The following is a 21,609-nucleotide window of genomic DNA, read 5'->3' as shown; positions in this document are numbered from 1 at the left end:
AGGAACTCTCAAATCCCATGCCCTGGGTCCATAGGAACATAAATCTTTGTCCACTTGAATTGTTTGTGCAGAACTTTGTCGTACAAGTGTTTCAATCTGCACAAGAGTTCTGTGACTGCAGCTGGCGGGCCTTTGGGATTTACCGTTTCATTGGGTCACAGAACTCCCTGTCAAGTTTTCTGTGAAGATGGCAAATGTTGACATTCAGTAGACAGTAATTTAGACATTCTCCACCACACTGACAAATAATCTCTTATTTTTCAAATGATTTAAGTGTTACTTTAGCACTACCCTCAGAACATTTTCTCTAAGAACTACTATATGCCCTGGCCAAAAAGCAAAACAAAACAAAACAAAAACCAAAAACCTCAACATTAATAGCCTTGTCGTTTAGACTAGAGGTTCTAAGCCTGAGGTTCACATGCAATCTTCAATGAAATCTATTAACTTTTGAAATAAGATTAAAATTATTTCATGTCTTGGATAATGTGTACTCTTGAGGGAGGTTTTATAAGTTTTATCAGATTCTCAAAAAAGTGTGTGACCTCACAAGAGATTGAAGACTTCTGATTCAGTTAAGAAGCACTGTATACCAACTGTCTTGGACTATGGCACCGCAGTATAATTTGTTTTACTATGGACATTGTTAATTCTCACAGATTAGGGGTGACCCCTAAATATCTACATTTCCCCTTAACTCCTGCTTACAGATAAAGTTATCACAAATCTGTCAATTCTTCTTGAACCTTTTTTATTACTCCTGGTCAAGTTACTCCCTCTACCTGGCATGCCCTTACATCCTCCCCACATCTCATCCTGTTGAAGTCCTTTAAGACCCAATTAAAATAGCACCATCTATAAAAACTTCCAGAACTCCTCAGTCAGTTTCCCTCTTTCACAATGTGCTTTTTGTATGAGATTTCCTTTTATTAAATAGTTCAATTTGTGTTGAGGTCCTATATGGCTATACATTCCTAACTAGATTGCAAACTACTATACGAGAAAGACTCTGTTTTATTCATCATCACTTCTTCCATCAGGTGCAGTGTCTCACTCCCAATAGATACTACAGAAGTGCTTCCTGTTTAACTGTTTGACGAATGTGTAGTTGATGCCAGATGTCCTAAGTATGACTGTAGGATCTGATAGGGAGATGAACACGAAGTACACATTGTCCGTGGAATACTTTCTTGGCAGGAGTATATTAGTATATATGTAAATCATGGTGGATAAGGGAAATTAAAGAAAGCACAGTATGATACAATAAGACCTCACTGAATATCATCAAGAGGTTCTGCGACTTTAAGTGAAACAACACAAAAAGAAACCAATTTTACCATAGGTTAATTGATATAAGCAGAGTTAATTCCCTGTGGCATCTCATCAACATTATAATGAAACAACATTATTTGAGGACCTGCTGTATTTTAAAATGTTTTCTCTTTTTTATGAAGTGATACACATTTAGGCAACAGTGCTGAGTCTCATTCACTCATAAGGAGCTCTTGGTGGCACAAAGAAAGTTTAAATGTCCTGGGTTCTTAAGTATTTTGCTATGTATGCAAATATGTTCAGTAACTCTTAACAAGTAATAGTTGTTAATAAACTTCGCATTTTGCAGCTCCCACTTTTAAATTATTTTCAAGTGGTGCTTGATGGGGATTCTTTTCCTTTCCTTTTTTTTTTTTTTTTGAGTACCTATTTTAAGGAAGCCTAACTTCTTAACAATTAAGTATGTCACTATTTTATTACTTACCTCTTTTATTTTTAATTAAAGTTCACTGGGGTGACAACCATCAGCAAAGCTACACAGATTTCAGGTGTACAATTCTGTATTACATCATCTATAAATCCCATTGTGTGTTCACCACCCAGAGTCAGTTCTCCTTCCATCACCATATATTTACTCCCCTTTACTCTCATTTACAACCCCTCTCCCCCTTTACCCTCTGGTAACCATTCAACTATTGTCTGTGTCTATGAGTTTTGTGTCTCATTTGTTTGTCTTGTTCTTTTGTTGTTTTTGTTTATATACCACATATCAGTGAAATCATACGGTTCTATGTTTTTTCTGTCTGACTTATTTCTCTTAGCATTATAATCTCAAGATCCATCCACTTCGTCACAAATGGTTCTATTTCATTTTTTCTTACTGCCAAATAGTATTCCATTTGTGTATATATACCACAACTTCTTTATCCATTCATCTATCGAAGGACATTTTGGTTGTTTTCATGTCTTGGCCACCGTAAATAAAGCTGTAGTGAATATTGGAACACATTTGTCTTTATGTGTAAATGTTTTCAGATTTTTTGGATAGATACCCAGGAGAGGGATTGCTGGGTCATATGGTAATTCTATTCGTAACGTTATGAGGAACCGCCGCACTGCCTTCCATAGTGGCTGCACCAGTCTGCTTTCCCACCAACAGTGTATGAGGGTTCCTTTTTCTCCACAGCCTCTTCAACACTTGTCACTATTTGTCTTGTTGATGATAGCCATTCTAACTGGGGTGAAGTGATATCTCATTGTGGTTTTTATTTGCATTTCTCTGATGATTAGTGATGTTGAGCATTTTTTCATGTCTATTTGCCATTTGTGTGTCCTCTTTGGAGAAATGTCTCTTCAGCTTCTCTGCTCATTTTTCAATTGGATTGTTTGTTGCTGTTGTTGTTGAGTGTCATGAGTCCCTTGTATATTTTGGATATTAGCCCCTTATTGGAGGCACTGTTTGCAAAAATCTTCTCCCATTCAGTTGGTTGCCTCTTTATTTTGCCGATGGTTTCTTTTGCTGTGCAGAAACTTTTAAGTTTCATATAGTCCCATTCATTTATTTTGGCTTTTACTTCCGTTGCCTTTGGAGTCAAATTCATAAAATGCTCTTTGAACTCAAGGTCCATAAGTACCTATGTTTTCTTCTATGCAGTTTATTGTGTCAGGTCTTATGCTTAAGTCTTTGATCCATTTTGAATTAATTTTGGTACGTGGTGACAGATAGCAGTCCAGTTCCATTCTTTTGCAGATGGCTTTCCAATTCTCCCAGCACCATTTATTGAAGAGGCTGTCTTTTCTCCATTGTATGTTTTTTGCTTCTTTGTCAAAAATTCTCTGTCCATATTATGTGGTTTTATTTCTGGGTTCTCAATTCTATCTATGTGTCTGTTTTCTGCCAATACCATTGTGTTTAGATTATTATTGCCCTGTACTACAAAAGTCAGGGAGTGTGATATCTCCAGCATTGTTCTTTTTTCTTAAGATTGCTTTGGCTATTTTGGGTCTTTTGATGATTTTTTTTCTACTTCTTTAAAAAATGCCATTGGGATTTTGATGGGGATTGCATAAAATCTGTATATTGCTTTGGGTAATACGGCCATTTTAACTATGTTGATTCTTCCAATCCATGAGCACGGAATCTCTTTCCATTTCTTTATGTCTTCTTCAATTTCTTTTAAAAATATCTTATAGTTTTCAGCATATAGGTCTTTCACTTGCTTGGTTAAGTTTATTCCTAGGTAGTTTATTCCTTTTACTGCAATTGCAAAATGAATTGGTTTTTTTTTGTTGTTTCTTTTTTTGAGATTTGATGTTACTATATAGGAATGCAATGGACTTTTGTACATTGATTTTGTAGCTGTCAACTTTGCTGTATTCGTGGATTGTTTCTAATGCTTTTTGGTGGAGTCTTTAGAGTTTTCTATATATAGAATCATGTCATCTTGCAAAGAGTGACAATTTAACTTCTTCACTCCCAATTTGATTGCCTTTTATTTCTTTCTCTTGCCTGATTGCTCTGGCGAGGACTTCCAACACTATGTTGAAAAGCAGAGGTAATAGGGGACAGTCCTGTTGTTTCCTGAACGTAGAGCAAAGGGCTTCAGTTTTTCACCGTTAATTATGAGATTAGCTTAGGGTTTGTCATATATGGCCTTTATTATGTTAAGGTATTTTCTTTCTCTACCTATTTTATTAAGTGTTTTAATCATAAATGGATGCTGTATCTTGTCAAATGCTTTTCCTGCATCAATTGATATAATCGTATGATTTTTGTCCTTTATTTTGTTTATGTGATGTATCACATTGATGGATTTGCATATGTTTAATCAACCTTATGCCCCTCGGATGAATCCCACTTGGTCGTGATGAATAATCTTTTTAATGCACTGTGGCATTTGATTTGCTAGAATTTTGTTTAGGATTTTTGCATCTATATTCATCAGAGATATTGGTCTGTAGTTCTTCTTTTTGTGTTGTCCTTACCAGGTTTTGGTATCAGGGTAATGTTGGTCTCATAAAATGAGTTAGGGAGTACTGTCTCTTCTTCAATTTTTTGGAAGACTTTGAGCAGGATTGGTGTTAGATCCTCTTTGAAGGTTTGGTAGAATTCACTAGTGAAGCCATCTGGTCCTGGACTTTTCCTTTTGGGAAGATTTTGGATGACTGATTCAATTTTGTTACTGGTGAGCGGTCTGTTTCCATTTTCCAGTACTTCATGATTCATCCAAGGAAGGATATATGTTTGTAAGAACTTGTCCATTTCTTCTAGGTTATTGAATTTGGTGGTGTATAGTCCTTCACAGTATTCTTGGATGATCCTTTGTATTTCTGTGGCATCTGTTATAACTTCCCCTTTTTAATTTCTGATTTTGTTAATTAGTGTCTTCTCTCTTTTTACCTTAGCCAAGGGTTTGTCGATTTTGTTAATCTTTTCAAAGAACCAGCTCTTTGTCACATTAATTTTTTCTATTGTCTTTTTGTTCTTTATTTCATTTAGTTCTGCTCTGGTTTTTATTATTTCCTTTCTTCTGCTGTCCTTGGGTTTCACTTGTTCTTTTTCTAGTTCTTTAAGGTGTAACATGAGGTTATTTATTTAGGAATTTTCTCTTTTTTTGAGATAGGCCTGTAATGATATAAATTTCCCTCTTAAAACTGCTTTTGCTTTTTGCTGCTGGTAGGATGTATTTTTATTCTCATTTGTTCCTGTGTATCTTGTGATCTCTCCTCTAATTTCTTCTTTTACCCGTCATTCTTTAAAAGTATGTTGTTTAATCTCCATGTATTTGTGGTTTTTCCTACTTTCTTATTGCAGTTGATGTCCAATTTCAAAGCCTTGTGATCAGAGAATATGCTTGGTATGATTTCAGTCTTCTTAAATTTGCTGAGGCTAGTTTTATGTCCCAATATATGGTCTATCCTTGAGAATATTCCATGTACACTAGAAAAAAATGTATAGTCTGATGTTTTAGGATGAAGTGCTCTATAAATGTCAATTATTTCCATTTCATCTAATGTGTCATTTAGGGCTGCTATTTCATTATTTATTTTATGTTTGGATGATCTATCCATAGCTGTCAATGATGTAGTTGAGTCCCCTAGTATAATTGTGTTTTGGTCAATTTCTCCCTTTAGTTCTGTTAGTAGTTGCGTGGTATATTTTGGTGCTCCCTGATTGGGGGCATAAATATCAATGACTGTTATGTCTTCTTGTTGTTCAATCCCCTTTAACACTATGAAATGTCCATCTTTGTCTCTTGTACGTTTTTCACCCTAAATTCTGTTTCATCTGATATCAGTATAGATACACCTGATTTTCTCTGGATATCATTTGTTTGGAGTGTCAATTTCCACCCTTTCACTTTGAGTCTATGCTTGTCCTTGTAGCTGAGAGGTGTCTCTTGTAGACAGCATATGGTTGGTTTCGTTTTTTGATCCAAACTGCTACTCTGTCCCTTTTTATTGGTGAGTTCAGTCCATTTATATTTAGGGTGATTATTGATATATGAGGATTTCCTATCATCCTATCTTAGTTTTCTGTTAAGATGTGTCTCCACTGTTTCTTTGCCTTTTTGTTGTTGTCTATAATTTCTGTGTGGTGGTATTCTATGACTTTGTCCTCAGTTTCTTCTTTTATTGCAGTGTATTTCAGTTCTGGATTTTTTTTTTTTTGAGTGGTTACCATTAAGTTTATGTAAAAGAAAGTTTGATATTTAGAGTATTCCATTTTCTTCAGCATGCTTACTTTCTCCATTCCCATATTCCGTTTCAGGCTTTCCTCTCCCCTCTTTTATGTTTTGGTTGCCATGAATTGTTCCTTTTGATGGTGGTCTTATAGCCTCCTTATGTATTTCTTGTAGTGCAGGTTGTATATTAGAAAATTCCCTCAGTTTCTGTATGTCTGGAAAGGTCTTTATTCCTTCTTCATATCTAAAGTTTATCTTTGCTGGATATATTATTCTTGGCTCATAATTTCTGTCTTTCAATAGTTTGAATATTTGGTTCCACTCCCTCCTGGCTTATAGAGTTCCTGCTGAAAAATCTGATGATAACCTAATGGGCTTTCCTTTGTAGGTTACTGTCTTCTTTTCCCTGGCTGCCTTGAGGATTCTTTCTTTGTCGTTGATTTTTGACAGCTTCAATACAATGTGTCTTAGAGAGGGCACATTGGGGTTGAGATAATTAGGTGTTCTATTTGCTTCTTGGATTCGAGGATGCAGTTCTTTCTACAAGTTTAGGAAGTCCTCATCGACTCTTTGTTGGAATATACTCTCTGTTCCTTTCTCTCTTTTTTCTCCTTCTGGTATGCTCATTATTCTTTTATTGCTCTTTCTGATGGCTTCAGAAAGTTCTTGCAGTGTTCTTTCATTTTTTTTAAGTCTCAAGTCTCTTTCTTCTTCTATCCGTGCCATTTCTAGGTTTCTATCTTCGATGTCACTGATTCTTTCCTCCATCTGGTCAACTCTACTACCTAAGTTGGCTATTCCATTCTTCATTTCTTCTGTTGAGTTCTTAATCTCCAGAAATTCTATTTGGTTCTTTTTTAAAATTTCAATCTCTTTCGTAAAATGTTCATGTTTGATTGTGTTTCTGAGTTCATTAGCTGCCTTTCTGTGTTTCCTTGCATATCATTGAGTTTTTTCAGAACTGCAATCTTGAATTCTCTGTCATTTAAGTCACATATTTCCATATCTTTAAGTTCATTTTCTGGAGACTTTTCACTTTCTCTCTGAGCTGTCTTGTTGACTTGGTTTTCATGGCAATTAATGATTCATTATTTCTCTTCCTTGTCATCTATAGGAGTGGGTTCTGCAACAAGTTGATAGAAAATAGTCTTTCTTTTGATTTCCAGTACCTGTTGGTAGATGTTTTATTTTCTCTCCGACTGCAGCCTTTTTTTCTCTCTCACACCGTAGTGTTATGTTTTCTCTGCACTATTCCAACTTCTCCCCCATGGAGGGATTCCCTGGAAGGCAGGCTTCTCCTCTGTTAACAGTTTGCCTGGGTCATAGGTGCTGCGTCCGTGTGAGGATGCAGAGAGTTTTGAAGTTCCAAAGCTCTTCCTCATCATATTTGGAGCCTGTGTGTTTCAGCAGTTCTGTTTACTCCTGCAGGGATCCGCACAGATAGGTGGGGACAGAGGCGGGCTGAGTTGTGAGAGGTGGCCCAGAGCAATGGCGGTGACCACCACAGCCGTTCCTGCTTCCACAGCTCCCTCCCCTTTGCCAGAACTAGTTGGGCTGTGAATCTGTGTCTGCAGACCACAGTTATCAGAACTACAAATATTCTGTTCTTTTGATGTGACTCTGCTACTGTTCTGCTTCTAGCACTGGGCAGCTGGGGGCAGGGTGATCTCTAGGAGGGTAGGGAGGGCACGGCTAGTCTTAGTGTCTAAGGCTTCCATTCTCTTGGGCAGCCTCGCGTCTCTGCCATGAGTGTTGGGTTCAGCCGTGTTATATGTTGTCTCCTCAGCCCTGTGGGCCATAAACGGAGCCCTAACAGTCCGAGTTCTTCCCTCTCCCACAGCTGTGGTAGTTCTGGGATGCAGTGAGCCTGGAGCACTGATCTAGGTCTGCATCCTGCGCTCGCGTGGTCCTGTCTCGGCACTTCTCCCTTCTCTCCTCCCCTGCTTGCGTAATTTGCCCACCTTTGGGTGAATTCAGTAATGAGTCCCTTTGTCTTGCCTGTCTGCTGTGCAGGGAGTCCTTTGTGGAGTTATAGTTGTTGAATTTGTTGTAAATTCCTGGGGAGATCTCCAGAGGCTCACCTCATGCCGCCATTTTGCTGATGCCTTACTTACCTCTTAATATACAGAATCATTTTCATTCTTTAAAACTGAATAGATCTGTTTTAATAATAGCTCATATTTATATAACACTGTACAGATTTCAGATGTACTTTTATAAGCAGCATCTAATTTGATCCTCAGTACAACATTGTGAAGTAGGTAGAATGGATTTTATTCTCTTCATTCTCATAGATGAATAAAGAGATTCAGAGGCCAAGTGATTCAATGGGGTATGGAATCCAGGCATTCTAAGTCCAGTGGCAGTCAGTATTCATTCCACTACTTAGTACTACCTCTAAGTACGAGAGATAATCTACTTATTCACTCAACAGATACATTTTATGCATTTTTCATGTGACATTCTGTATGTTCAAGGCACTCAGAATACATCAGTGAACAAAATGAATTAACATCAAGTCTTTGTGAGATTACATTCATGTTGGGAAATTAACAAATAAATAAAATATTTAGTATATTAGATGGTGATTATTGTGGATAAAAATGAAGCAGGGAAAGGGATTAGAGCATTTGCAGAGGGTTGCAATTGTATATAGGATAATAAGACCTCATCAAAAAAGGGACACTTGATAAAGACCTAAAAATGATGAAGGAGCAAGGCTTATGGATATCTAAGGGCTAGAAATAAAGGAAGCAGCAAGGGCAAAGACCCTGAAACAGGAGTTTTCATAGCACGCTTCAGGGCCAGTGAAGCTGGACTGTGATGATTAAAGAAGAGACTAGTAGGAGATAAGGTCTTGAGATTATCATCTGAACGAAATTAGTCACACAGAAAAAGTCAAGGACCATAGGATTTAACTCACACGTGGTATATAAAACTGAAAACAACAAAGGAAGAAGACACATAAAGAAATAAAAGCTCAAAGAGACAGACAACAGTTTAGTGGTTACCAGAGGGTAAGGGGGGTGGGGGTGGTAGAAGAGCATAAAGGGGCTCAAATACATGGTGATGGAAGGAGAACTGACTGGGTGGTGAGTACACAATGTAATACATAGATGATGTATTATAGAAATGCACACTTGAAACCTGTGTAATTATACTAACAATTGTCACCCCAATAAATTTAATTTTTAAAAAAGGTCAACAGATGTGAAGTCTTCAGATCCACTCTAAGGACTTTGGTTTCTGCTCTAAATAAGATAGGAAGCCATAGGAGGAGCTTGAAGAGTAGGATGATATGATATACATTTTAAAGGCTTCACTCTGTCTTCCATCTTCCATATTGAGAAGAGATTATGGCACGGGGGTGGGGGTGGGGGTGGGGGGTAAGATGTGGAAATGCAAAATAAGAGACCAGTGAGAAGGCTATTGCAACAAGTCGGTCAGTTGTGGTTGCATTAGTTTGCTAGGGCTGTCTTAACAAAGTACCCCAAACTGGATGGCTTATAACAGAAGTTCATTGTCCTGTGAAGACAGGAGGAAGACAGATGTGAAGAAAGAGTCTTCACATCTTTCTACTGTCCATGCCTGTCTCAGTCTAAATTTCTCCCTTTCATAAGGGCACCAGTCATATTGGATTAGAGTCCATCCTAATGACCTCACTTTAACTCAATTACCTCTGTAAAGACTGTTTCTAAATGAAGAGAAACATTCTCAAATACCAGGGGTTAGGACTACAACATATATTTTTTGAAGGACACAATTCAACCCATAACAGTTGCTTAGACCAGAGTGGTATCTCTAGAAATACTGAGCAACAATACTTACTTGGAGTTATATAGTATAGCTTAGTGACTGTTATAAGTACTAATTAATTAGTAGCTATGATTATTTTTGTTATTAAATTATTATTATGATCAGATGATGATAGTAGTAGTAGCAATACTTGTCTGAATGATAACAAGCCCATGTTCCCTTACGTCATGCATGAGGAAAACAGTATCAGTGAAATTGAAGAACTTCAGGCATCAAATCCCTCCCTTCAATTCAAAGCGTCTCTAGGGTAACTCACATGCTCCTAACTAGTCTTGCCTCACTGTTCTCTGCTGACCACTCTGCACTATTACCAGGGTCACTATCACTCCTAAGCCAACCTAAGTCACTTCCTAACTACAGCTGCAGTTCCATCATATTTGTCACCTCTTTATATCATCAACATTGATTTGATTATATCAAATATTCCTGTGGACCCTACAAGTTATTGTGCTACAAAATCTTTCTCCCACTTTCCAAACTGAACATCATTAAGCTTTGTTTCCTATAAGACCTCTAGTAGGGTCACAGGTATAGGGATTGGATATCAGCTCTAACACATGTTGATATGACATGTTCCTTGGTTTAAAGGCATATAAATCCAGTCTGCCCTGCCCCAGGACCTTGTCTGCACTTGTTTTGATTTCAACTGAATGCAGAGTATAGGACCTTATACTGGTATATCGCTGCTGCATATAATATGATGTTCATGGCTTGGAAAAACTGTCCTATAATACAAGGTATGCAGTTAAGTTCATGAACTTGTTACAACGATGTTGCTAACCTTTTTTTCTAATATCAGAGGGATTATTCATTCTGACTTTGTAACAACTGGACAAACAGTTAACCAAGTTTACTATTTGGATGTGCTGAAAGGCTGTGTGAAAAAGTTGGATGATCTGAACTTTTCACCAATTCATGGCCTTTGCATCAGGACAATACACCAGCTCTAGCAGCACTTGTCTATGAGGGAGTTTTTAGTCTGTAAACAAATAACTGTATTGGGACACGTTCCCTACTCACTTGATCTGGCCCCTGATGACTTCTTTCTTTACCTGAAGATAAAGGAAATATTGAATGAAGGACATTTTGGTGACATTCAGAACATCAAGGGTAATATGACGACAGCTCTGATGGCCATTCCAGAAAAAGAGTTCCAAAATTGCTTTGGAGGGTGGAGTAGGTGCTGGTGTTGGTGCATAGTTTCCCTAGGGGAGTTCTTTGATGGTGATATTCAGCAATGAGGTATGTAGCACTTTTTCTAGGATGAGTTCACAAACTTAATTGTCTGACCTCGTATATCAGAGTACAAATTTTTTTCATGGATATTCAAAATGTTTTGATGTCCATTTTCTAAATAATGACATTGTGGTGAAGGAGTAAGAAGAGGCTTATTATTATTATTATTTACTTTTAAGTATAAAAATTGATGTTGAATATTTGTTTTAATTTAGGTAACTGTGTTATGCGGTTGTTAAAAGATGACCAAGTTATGTTTCCTGCCTTAGAACACTTTAAGTTTAATGAGGTAGAGAGAGATGCTAACAGATAATTTCAATGTACTATCTTAAATTCTGTGAGAGATTCTAAAATGTTCTGGAAGCCCAAGTGTGGACACTTACAAGCAGGAGGATAATGGGGATGGTATAATGCCACTAGAGGAGGGGCTTCCTGGAAAAGAATGGTTCTTAGGCTAAAACTCCAAGGATACAATCAAACAACATGGTCAAGAGCATTTTGGGAAGACAGACAAATTTCAAAAGTCATGGAGGCATAAAATATGACTTGAATGAAATAGAAACTATAAGCAATTTGATATTAATAACACATAAAGCACGGGGCGTGATAGTTACAACTGCTGATGATGTATGTACGGTCAGGGCAGGAAGAAAGCCACCTGTGTGCCTTGAGAGAGCTCAAACTAGAACCATTAAAGGATTTTAAGCAGTAGGATGGCATGGTCAGATTTTCACTTTAGATATTTCTCTTTGTTGGAAGTATGAATGGTAATTTTAATGAATCGTGACTGGAAGCTGATATAGTGGGGAGTGGGGAAGAGAGAGGCGTCTAGAATGACTCAGACTTCTGATTGAATAAATGGAACCATTAGCCTAGAGGAAAATGGAAGTAGGAGCAATTCTGAGTATAATAAGCACAGAATATAAGGATAATGATTTTAGTATTGTCTTTGGAATATACAGATTGTTGTGTCTAACAAGTGGATAGCTAGATTTGGACTGAGTTGGATATGCTAAATGTCTTGAGAAGGGAGGACTTCACTTAGGAAAAGTATATAATGTTAAAAAGAGCATTGGGCCAAGGACTGAACTATGGGGAGCACTAGTGTTTAAAGGGTTACTGAAAGAAGAACACATGAATGAGATATATAAAAAGAGAACAAAAAGAGTATCTATCATAAATGCTAAGAGACTTGCTAGAAGAATGGAGAAGTGGGATAGTAGACTAGACAAGGATAAAGGGAGTCATATGGTGATAGAGGGACAACTGACTCAGGGTGGTGAACACACAATGTGATATATAGATGATGTATTATAGAATTGTACACTTAAAACCCATGTAATTTTACTAACCATTGTCACTCCAATAAATTTTAATGTAAAAAAAGGAAAATAAAAAACGAATGGAGAAACCAATAGTGTAAAATGTAGAAAAAATGTCCAGTAGAGTATGGACTAAATGATAACCACTGGATTTGTCTATGTGGGGATCAATAATAATTTGCAGAGGGAAAGAAAATAGTTTAGTGTAGGGATGGTGGGACAAAAACTAAGTTATGTGGTTTGATGCTGAGTAGGAAGTGTGTAAGTAGTATCTACATAAACTATTCTTTCAAGAAAATTGTATCAGACTGACTCAGCAGGAGACAAATGGCAGACTCTTATTGGATAATTTGAGGAAGGCTAAATAAAAGGCTTATATATAAAGTGTGGGCAAATCTATGGTTTCTTTACATAAGGAATAGTGCTGCCCATGGACTAGTTAAAGCATGCCATTACCATCCATTGGCATAAAGAGATTTAAAGAAAAAAACAAGGAGAGAGAGGAGGATAAGGAGGAGAAGGGGAAGGAGAAAGAAAAAGAGAAGGGTTGAAGAGAAAGATAGAGGCAGAGAGAGAAATTGTATCTAGAAGGCTGCCTGACAAGAATTGTGGCCTTTAGTCAAGAAATTAAGCCAGTCCATGGAGATACCTCAAAGAGGGGCTGGGACAAAACCCTGATCCTCACTCTCCTTCCTTCCTTATATCTCCTATAGTGGTTCCCATCGGCCAAACCCAACTGGAAGCAAAACAGCAAGTAAGCCCATTAATGTAGTCATATAGGCCAGTATCCCAGGGAACAGAGGAGAGTAGAAAAGGGTGGAGAGTGGGTCTGAAGGAGTAAATAGAATATGTTCAGAACAAAATTAGTTTGAGGAGAGAAGAAAATAAGATACTAAAGTTGCTGAAAAGTCAAAGGAAGGGTTGAATTCTGTGAAGCTTTTTATTATCCCTTCACCAGAATAGGAGAGATGAGCTAAACACTAAGGTAAAAAGTTAACAGAAAAGAAGTTACAGCTGTGGGAGGACATAAGAATCATTGATGGAGAAAATTCCTGAGGATTCAGGTGATCAGATAAAGAGTCAAAGTGGAGGGGTTGGCTTTAAACAGAAGGAAGAACGTTTCATTCTCTCAGATTGGAAAGAAGGAGAGGCAGAAGCATAGTCATTGAATCTCTAGGTGGTGAGGGGAACAGAAGTAAATCAAGAAATTCAGTGAGCTGACCACCTTGCCCTAATTTTCCCTAAAAATAAGGCATAATCATGTGCTGAGAGTGAGAGGGTAGGATCTGGATGGGTTTTGAGGAGAGTTCTATTTCATTGAAACAGTCACTTGGGGGGCGAGGGTGGAGGGGAGAAGTAGGAATTGACCTAGAACAAGAAACGTTATGAAAGCCACTGAAAACCCAGTTGGTGCTGGAGGTCATGCATTATCTCATGAGCCTTATATGTATGACTGGCGGTGTTCTCCTCAGTGGTGTGTGCACAGCAGCCTGACTGTGTAAGTCAAGACAGCCAGTCGAAGAGTCATGGTTTTATCAGATTAGTTTAGTAGTGGGACAGAACCGAAGGAAAGGAGGCCATTGCTGATCATCTCTCAAAATCCTTCTTATACCAATGAGATCATTTTGTTTTCTCCCTCTTCTTTTGGGTACTATTTTTTAAAAAAGTGCTACTTGCAACATACTTAAACCTATGATAATGGTGGTGTTCTGAAAATTATTTCTGATGTTTAGATAAAATTCCTACAAGTATTATAATTAGAATTTTCATGCTGAGTACAACAAATTTTTTCTGAAGGTTGAAGCAAGTGTCACATAAGGCATATAAATGCAACTGAGGTTCCAATTTTAGTAAAAATTGTACTACTTTTATATACCTACATTCCATGTGGAAACCATCAGTGCTGTTTGCTAAATTCTTGCAAATTATAGCTAATGAATTAATGCTGTATTTCAAAAGGAAGAGAATTACATTGAATTATTGCAATGCCATTTTCTCTTTATTTATTTTTTTGTTTTTCATCAATAGGATTAATATTTTTTAAAATGGTCCGTTGTTTTATTTTCAGAAATTATAACACTTTTATTTTTTTACAAATAAAGTAAGCGAGAAAATGGCATTGTTAGAAAAGAGTGTCACATGCTATAGCCACAGCCACCCCCAATCTGTTCTTATTGTTTGGAATATATTTAAATGTTACCCAGTTGAAAATTGTGCCTTTGTAGTTTTACTCTACCAGTTACATACCAAGGACACTACATATGTGTGTGAAGGGGATGAAATATGCATACCAAGAAAGACAGATTTTTATTGTACATAACGTCATCCTCGTAAAAATGAAGATTTCTGTGAGTCTATTATGTTCTCAGATTCATTTAACAAATAACCACTCCCTCGTTGTTGTTCTTGATTAGATGTGGAAAGATGTTTCTTGATTCTGTCAATATTATTAAGATAAACCAATTTCAAAAGTTTTCTTTCCATATAGTGAAGAATAATAAAAGGAAAATAAAGAGGAGGGATGTGAGTCATGTAAACTGGTTACCATGGCTTTGACTGTAGTAATTGATCCATGGTGGACATTACTGCTGTACAATTATTGATTTGGCTTTCTTGCAACTGTTTTCCATATAACTCTCAAAGGAGGTAGGATAATCTTATCTACAGAAATCATTAATTCTCAGGCAATGCTTGAAATTCATTAACTGTACTTTAGCAGCTACTTTATTTTGGCTTTAGTAAAATAAGGATCAGAAGATGATACTTTATTCATACTTTATGTTTCTTGTCCTTGCATACAATCCATTAAGTCCAAAACTATAATTTCATATTGAACAATACAGGTAGATGCCTAGAATAACAATGTATTCTTGCAAAGTCTGAAAAAAAAATAAAGACCTGGTTTTCATGCAAAATGTAGATTTTTTTTTTCATTTACTCTTTGACTTCAATAAAATAATATTTATATGACAGTAAGACTAAATCAAATTGAAAATTCGCAGGAAGTCTCTTAGTTTGTAAAGGAAATGCCAACTAATTAATCAATACCCCCCAACTTTTAGTATCTTGACACAATAAAATTTTAATTCTCATTTATGTGACAATCTAAAGCAAGTGTTTGGTATGCAGTCTTCCACTGGATGCTTCAGAGATCCAGAATCCTTCCATCTTTTGATGCCATCATTGCCTAAGTACAGTGGTCCTTTACTTTTCAGTTGACAACAGAAGAGTGGATCTTGCAGGGAAATTATACTAGGTTAGGCCTGGGCTCAATGCCCATCATTTCTGCTCACATTTCCTTAGCTGGAGCTCAGTCATGTGGTAACTTCTCTCTCTAAAGGAGGCAAAGAAATGTCATCTAGCCTTGTGCAAGGGAAGAAGAGGAAACAGTTTGGTGATAAATTAGTCATTTGCCATAGAGATTGACTCTACATCTTACCCTTCTTCCCATACTGAGAACACAGAGTAGACAATAGCAAGTCTCATCTAGGCACTGTTTCCAGCTCAAAGTTCAGGATGTCCAGGCAATTTGCAATCCTCTTTCTCAAGGCTGAAAGTCAAAGTGTTTGCTGTGAGACACGTTAAGTTTGAGATGCCTATTGGCTATATAAGTGGAGATGTTGAGTAAGTAGTTAGATATATGTGGTGTCCATATGTTCCACTCTGTCCAGGACAATTGTCTTGGAATAATTATTAATAGCATCTTTGTCTCTAAAATGTGTTCAGTTCAGATGATAACATTATACGTATATGAGAGTGGAGTTTAGGGAACAGACTATGACTGCATAAAAAATGTTGTTATTCTTTGAGGTATACTTGTTACTTAAAAGGATGGAATCTCAGGTTCTCTGACATTAAGAAATTGAGAAGAGGATACAGACAAGATGACTAAGGCTGGTTATTGGCCAGTGAGTAAGAAGTGAACCAGAAAAGTATGGAGGTTATATAATCTGGAAAAAAGAAGAAATGCTGGCTTCTCTCATGGAACTCATAATCTTTGGAGGCGGAATGGACATTTCAAAAAGTAAATTAAAAGTTACCTTTCTAGATTAACCTTCTATCTCCCAGTCCCAGGTACCTTTGGCTTCAAGAATATTGAACAATTCAAGGTTCTTGAGATGCACCATGCTCTTATTTTTCTGCACCTTTCTACTAGCTATGTTTTTGCCCATGGTTCCTTCCATCCCTTATTCCTTTGGTGAATTCCTATCCATTATACAAGATCCTGCTCAAAGGTTTGTGAAGCTTTCCCCAAATCTCCATACCAGGCAATGTTATTGGCTTCACACAATTGACTATTATTAGTCACTTCCTCCAAGATCCATTCCATTTTCCTACACCTCTCATCTGATGTGATAGGAACTAGAAATATTAATAACAAACACCAACCAAGAGAATACATATGAGACAAGCACTTTTCAAAAGTTCTTTAAATACAGCAAAGTATTTATTACTAACAACTATATTACTATCTCTATTTACAAATGAAGAAAATGGGGCACAAAAAGGTTAACTCACCCATAATCACATAGCTAATAAGTATATGAACCACAATTTGAACCTGGCCAATATGACACCAGAGTGTATATTCTTATTAAAGCATTGCATGTAGCTTAATAATTAGTATTTTAATAAAAATTGTTGTTTAGATATTTTAACTTAAAACCTTAAAAATGTACATTCAATTACTAATGATGTTTTGAGGCATTAATCTTTCCTATATAAAACATACCATAAGATAGCCTCTGAAATTTCCAACGTCAGTTTCTTTAGAATGAACAAGAGACTGTACTGATAAACATATATACAACTACCTATTAATAAGCATATGACTCAACTGATGGAAGTAGGGGTTCACAGGTTGACCAGTTTAGAGTATCTGGTGTACTGTGGGCATTAGTCAGTGTGTTTGCCAAAGAGAGTGGAAGGTGATGATCAAGCTAGTCATGTTGATTAAGTGAAGTGAATTAAAGAGGCTCTAGTCTGTTTAGTATTGTATGCATTTGCATATCTTGTTGCAAATCACCTGTTTGTGTACCTTCATTTTTTATCAGACTGTAAGCAGCAAGCTGTATCCTCAGTAACTACAAGCCTATCCTGCACATAATAGGGGCTCCTTTAAATCTTTGATGAATTAATACACTGATTTACTCCATTGCATTGTAGTAACAGGCAAATGAAAGGGTCTACCCCTGCTACATCCTTGAGGATGGGACATGGTCTATTTAAGTAAACTATAATTGAAATATAGCTCATAGAGTACTTGATGAATTTTTCCAAACTGAACACATCTACGTAACCAGCACCTTGCTTGAGAAACAGCACAGGAATCATGTCAGAAGCCCATCACCTGCTCCATTGCATTCATAACACCCCACCACCCAAGATTTAGATACTGTATAGACTTAATATTTTAGATTAGTTTTGCCTCATTTTTGGATTTTTGGAGTTAAATAAGTGGAATTATACAATATGCAATCATTTGCATCTGGCTTCTTTCGGTATTATTTTGTGGGAATCACTCATGTTGCTGTAGTTGTGGTTCATTAATTTCATTGTAGTGTTTTCTACTGAATGAATGTACTTCAACTTAAACATTCTACTCTTGAACATTTGGGTTTCCAGTTGGGACTATTATGGACCGCTTTGCTACAACATCTTTGTAGGTGCCTTTTTATTTACATATGTACAGATATTTTTTGGAGGTGGTATTTACTGAGGAGTGAAATTCCGGAATCTAGTTTATCTTTAGTCAATACTCATCAGTTTTCCAAATGGTTGTATGAATTTGTACACTGACAGGCAGTTGATGAGAATTTAGTTTTTCTACATTCTCACCAACACTTGTTATTTTCGATTTTAGCTCTGGTGAGTGTGTAAAGGTAATACACTGTTTTAAATTGCACTCCCTTTGTGCCTAATTAAGATGAGCACTGTTCCATCTATTTAATGACCACTTATATAACATTTTTTTTTTCGTATAATGCTCATTTTTCTATCGGACTTGTCTTTGTCCTTAATGGTTTGTAATAATTTTTTATATATTCTGGACATGAGTCCTCTATTGGGTATTTGTGTACTCCCTTCACTCTGATTTGTCTTTTGATTCTCTTTGTGGTATCTCTCAAAGAAAAAAAAGTCAATTTTAATCTAGTTCCACTTACTCTTTTTTCCCCTGTATACGTTACCACTTTTTGTTTGCTGTATACAAAATCTTTTCTTATCCCAAAGTATTAAAGATATTTTCTTATACTTTCTTTTCACAGGTTTATGGTTTTTACCTTGCATATGTGGATCTGCAGTCTATTTAGAGTTGGCTTTTGTGTATAGTGTGAGATAAAGATGAAGATATATGAACTAGGAAGTGGGTCCTCACCAGACACAAATCTGACAGTAACTTGATCTTGGACTTCTTAGCTTCCAGAACTTTCAGAAATAAATTTATGCTGTTTATAAGCCACCCAGTTTATGGTATTCTGTTATGACTAAGACATGTGCTAATACTGCACTATCTTAATTACTATAATTTTTAATAGTAAAATATGGACATGATATGTCTTTCAGTCTTTGACTTCTTAATTAGTATTTCTTTGGCTAATGTGCTCTTTTGCATTTCCATATAAATTATGGAATGAATATGTTAATTTTTTCAAAAGATTCTACTAGGATTTTAATTTGGATTATAATAAATCAATGAATCAATCAAAGAAGAGTTTTTTCCACCTTAACAATAGTCAGTCTTCCAAACCATAAACATGGTTATCCCTGCATTTATTTAAGTCATTTGTTTTTGTGTTCTCTATGCATAGTAAGTACCTGGAGATCAGCTGACCCTCAAAAATATGAACTCCCATATTCTCTGTCCTTCCACTCTTACGTCCAAATCAACTATGAACTCTCATCTTTTCCCCGTTTATTTAATGTGATCCTCAATTAAAAATACTTATTTCTCTCCTCAGAGATTATATTTCCCTCAGAGCCAAAACTCTCTGAATGTAATCTCTAATATCATCTGTGTTTTCTAAGAAAACAAGACAGAAACTCTTCTTAATTTACTCAATTTACTTTTATTTAATATTTACATAAATATTGTTATTTATGTTGGCAGAACACAGTCCTTCAATCACCGTAATATATAGAATATGAGATTCTTCCACCCAAGGATAACACTGGCTAATGATAACGAGAATATGATAGTGGGAGGTCTATCTGACGATATAAAAATACTTCCAAATAGAATAAATCACAGATACATATGTTTTAATTAATAAATAGTAGGTTTGGTAATAATTATATGGATATATTTATATAGAAAGCTTCAAGTAAAGGGATCATATATTTAATACTCTCTAATACTCATATACAATTTTTCACAATTCGTGCCCCAGTCATGTGCAGAGCTGAGATCTCTTTAACCAGCCTTTCCAATGATGACAGCTCAGACTTCCCTTCCAAGGGCTTCTGCTGGCTTTGCCTGTGTACATCCATGTTTGTGGACAAGTGTGTGGTTATACCTTAATCATTTAAACAGCTCTACTCTTCTTTAAATTGTAGGTTCTAACTCCTGGCCATTGCAACACTAAAGAAACAGCCACATAGCTTCTCATACTCTTCTCTGACTAGAATAACTAATTACAGTTCAGCACTGTAGGGACAGAGTTATTAGCTAGTCCTCAATTCTAGACATTGCAATTCAATTACTAGCCAGCAATGTTTAGAAGCAGAAACCTTGCTAATTAACAGCAAATTTTCATCTTTTCTCAGCACAGCATGTGAGCAGTTGCCTCAAGAAGAAACAAAATCAAAACACAAATAAAAGCAACACATGTATCATAGATCTATAATTATTACTGAGGGTCACAGAAGCCTCAGCAGGGTTTGATAAAAGGAATTTTTGACACCTATAAAATGAGGCATGGGTGTTACCATCTAGCAAGAGGTTGTGTTAGGAATACTTTAAAGAGCATAAAGTAGATTGCCAGTCTTATTTCAAAGTATTTTTTTGTATTTTAGCGTCAAGTACCAATGTCTTATTTCATATATTTGAAGAAAGTTAATGCTGAAAAGAAGTAAGTCCAGCACCATCATCACTATTTAAATAAAAGAACTAAAGTCCAAAAAGATCATGGGACTTGTGCACAAGGTCACATGGATAATTAGAGCCCTGGCTGGGACTGGAACTCCAATCTCCAATGACCCATCATTGCTCTTTCCCCCAGACCCCCCGAAGCATCGAGTCTCCTGCAAAGAAAGTTCTCAAATTGGAAGTGGCACTAATCACTAATTCTGCTTCTACTAGCCGTTTACTAAATTAAACATAAAATAGTATATATGGTACGTTACTTTCTGCTCTGAAAGGCAAGGACAGACTGTCTCCTTTGCATTTTCTAAATGTATTAAACAAATTCTTCTACTGGAATAGAGTAGGGATGGTCCAAAGAGGCAGAGCAAAGTCACTGGCATGTCTGTTTTTGCTTCTATGGAAAGTTAAAAAATCCAAGTGGTGAATGAAATAGGAGAGATTTCTGCTCCAGAATTTGGTTATTTTACAATCAACAAATACTTAGAGATTCCCGTCTCAATTTATCTGGGTGAACACATCCTGTATTTATGTCACTCGTTAGATTCAACATAAGCTATTGATGTCTATTGTACAAGGAATAGCTACTTCATTGTGGTCAAATAGACAATTATTTACCTTAAATAGATGTGTAAGTACACCTGATGTGTAGAAAGGCTGCGTGGCTTGGCCAAGTTTACACAGATAGTCAGTGTCACAGATTTTACACAAACTCTTGCCTCCGGACTCTCAGAGTCGTATTTTTTTTTTTTTAAATTGCTGCACAGTTTTAATATAGAAATAATAGATATGGCATGGGGAAAATGGAGAGTGAATATAGAAACTGGGAAAAGTAAATTCTAGGTCTGACTGTGAATGACTGGCTGTACGTCCAAGTGCCTAATTACTTTAACTCCTCTGAGTTTCAGCTATCAAATTTCACAAAATTAAGAAATACCCTAGAATTATTCCATTTTATGTACACTTGAGGCTAACTGTAAAAGATTGAAAGAGTAAATATATAATCTAGACTAGATATACATTTCTAAGTCTTTCTAGAAGATAATACTCCAATAGAGAAAAACTGTATTTTCCAGCAGTGAAGAATTTGTATGTGTGTTATTGAGTAAAAGCTGCATTATTGTTTTAGAAATCAAATGCAAAAAATCCACACGTATTTAAATAAATATACCAGAGTTGGCTTTGCAAACAAAAGCTA

The 21,609-nt window shown here is 36.3% G+C and overlaps 1 protein-coding gene across 1 annotated transcript in view; it reads left to right on the top strand.

Moving 5' to 3' along the window:
* The window catches only part of KCNH5 (potassium voltage-gated channel subfamily H member 5), a 285,331-nt gene that overhangs the window by 241,954 nt on the left and 21,768 nt on the right, over positions 1 to 21,609 (top strand). The gene's annotated exons all lie outside the window — the stretch shown is intronic.

Source organism: Rhinolophus hipposideros (genome assembly GCF_964194185.1).
Source record: "Rhinolophus hipposideros genome assembly, chromosome: 5".
Classification (NCBI taxonomy): Eukaryota; Metazoa; Chordata; class Mammalia; order Chiroptera; family Rhinolophidae; genus Rhinolophus; species Rhinolophus hipposideros.
This window is presented reverse-complemented; position numbering and strand designations above follow the sequence as displayed.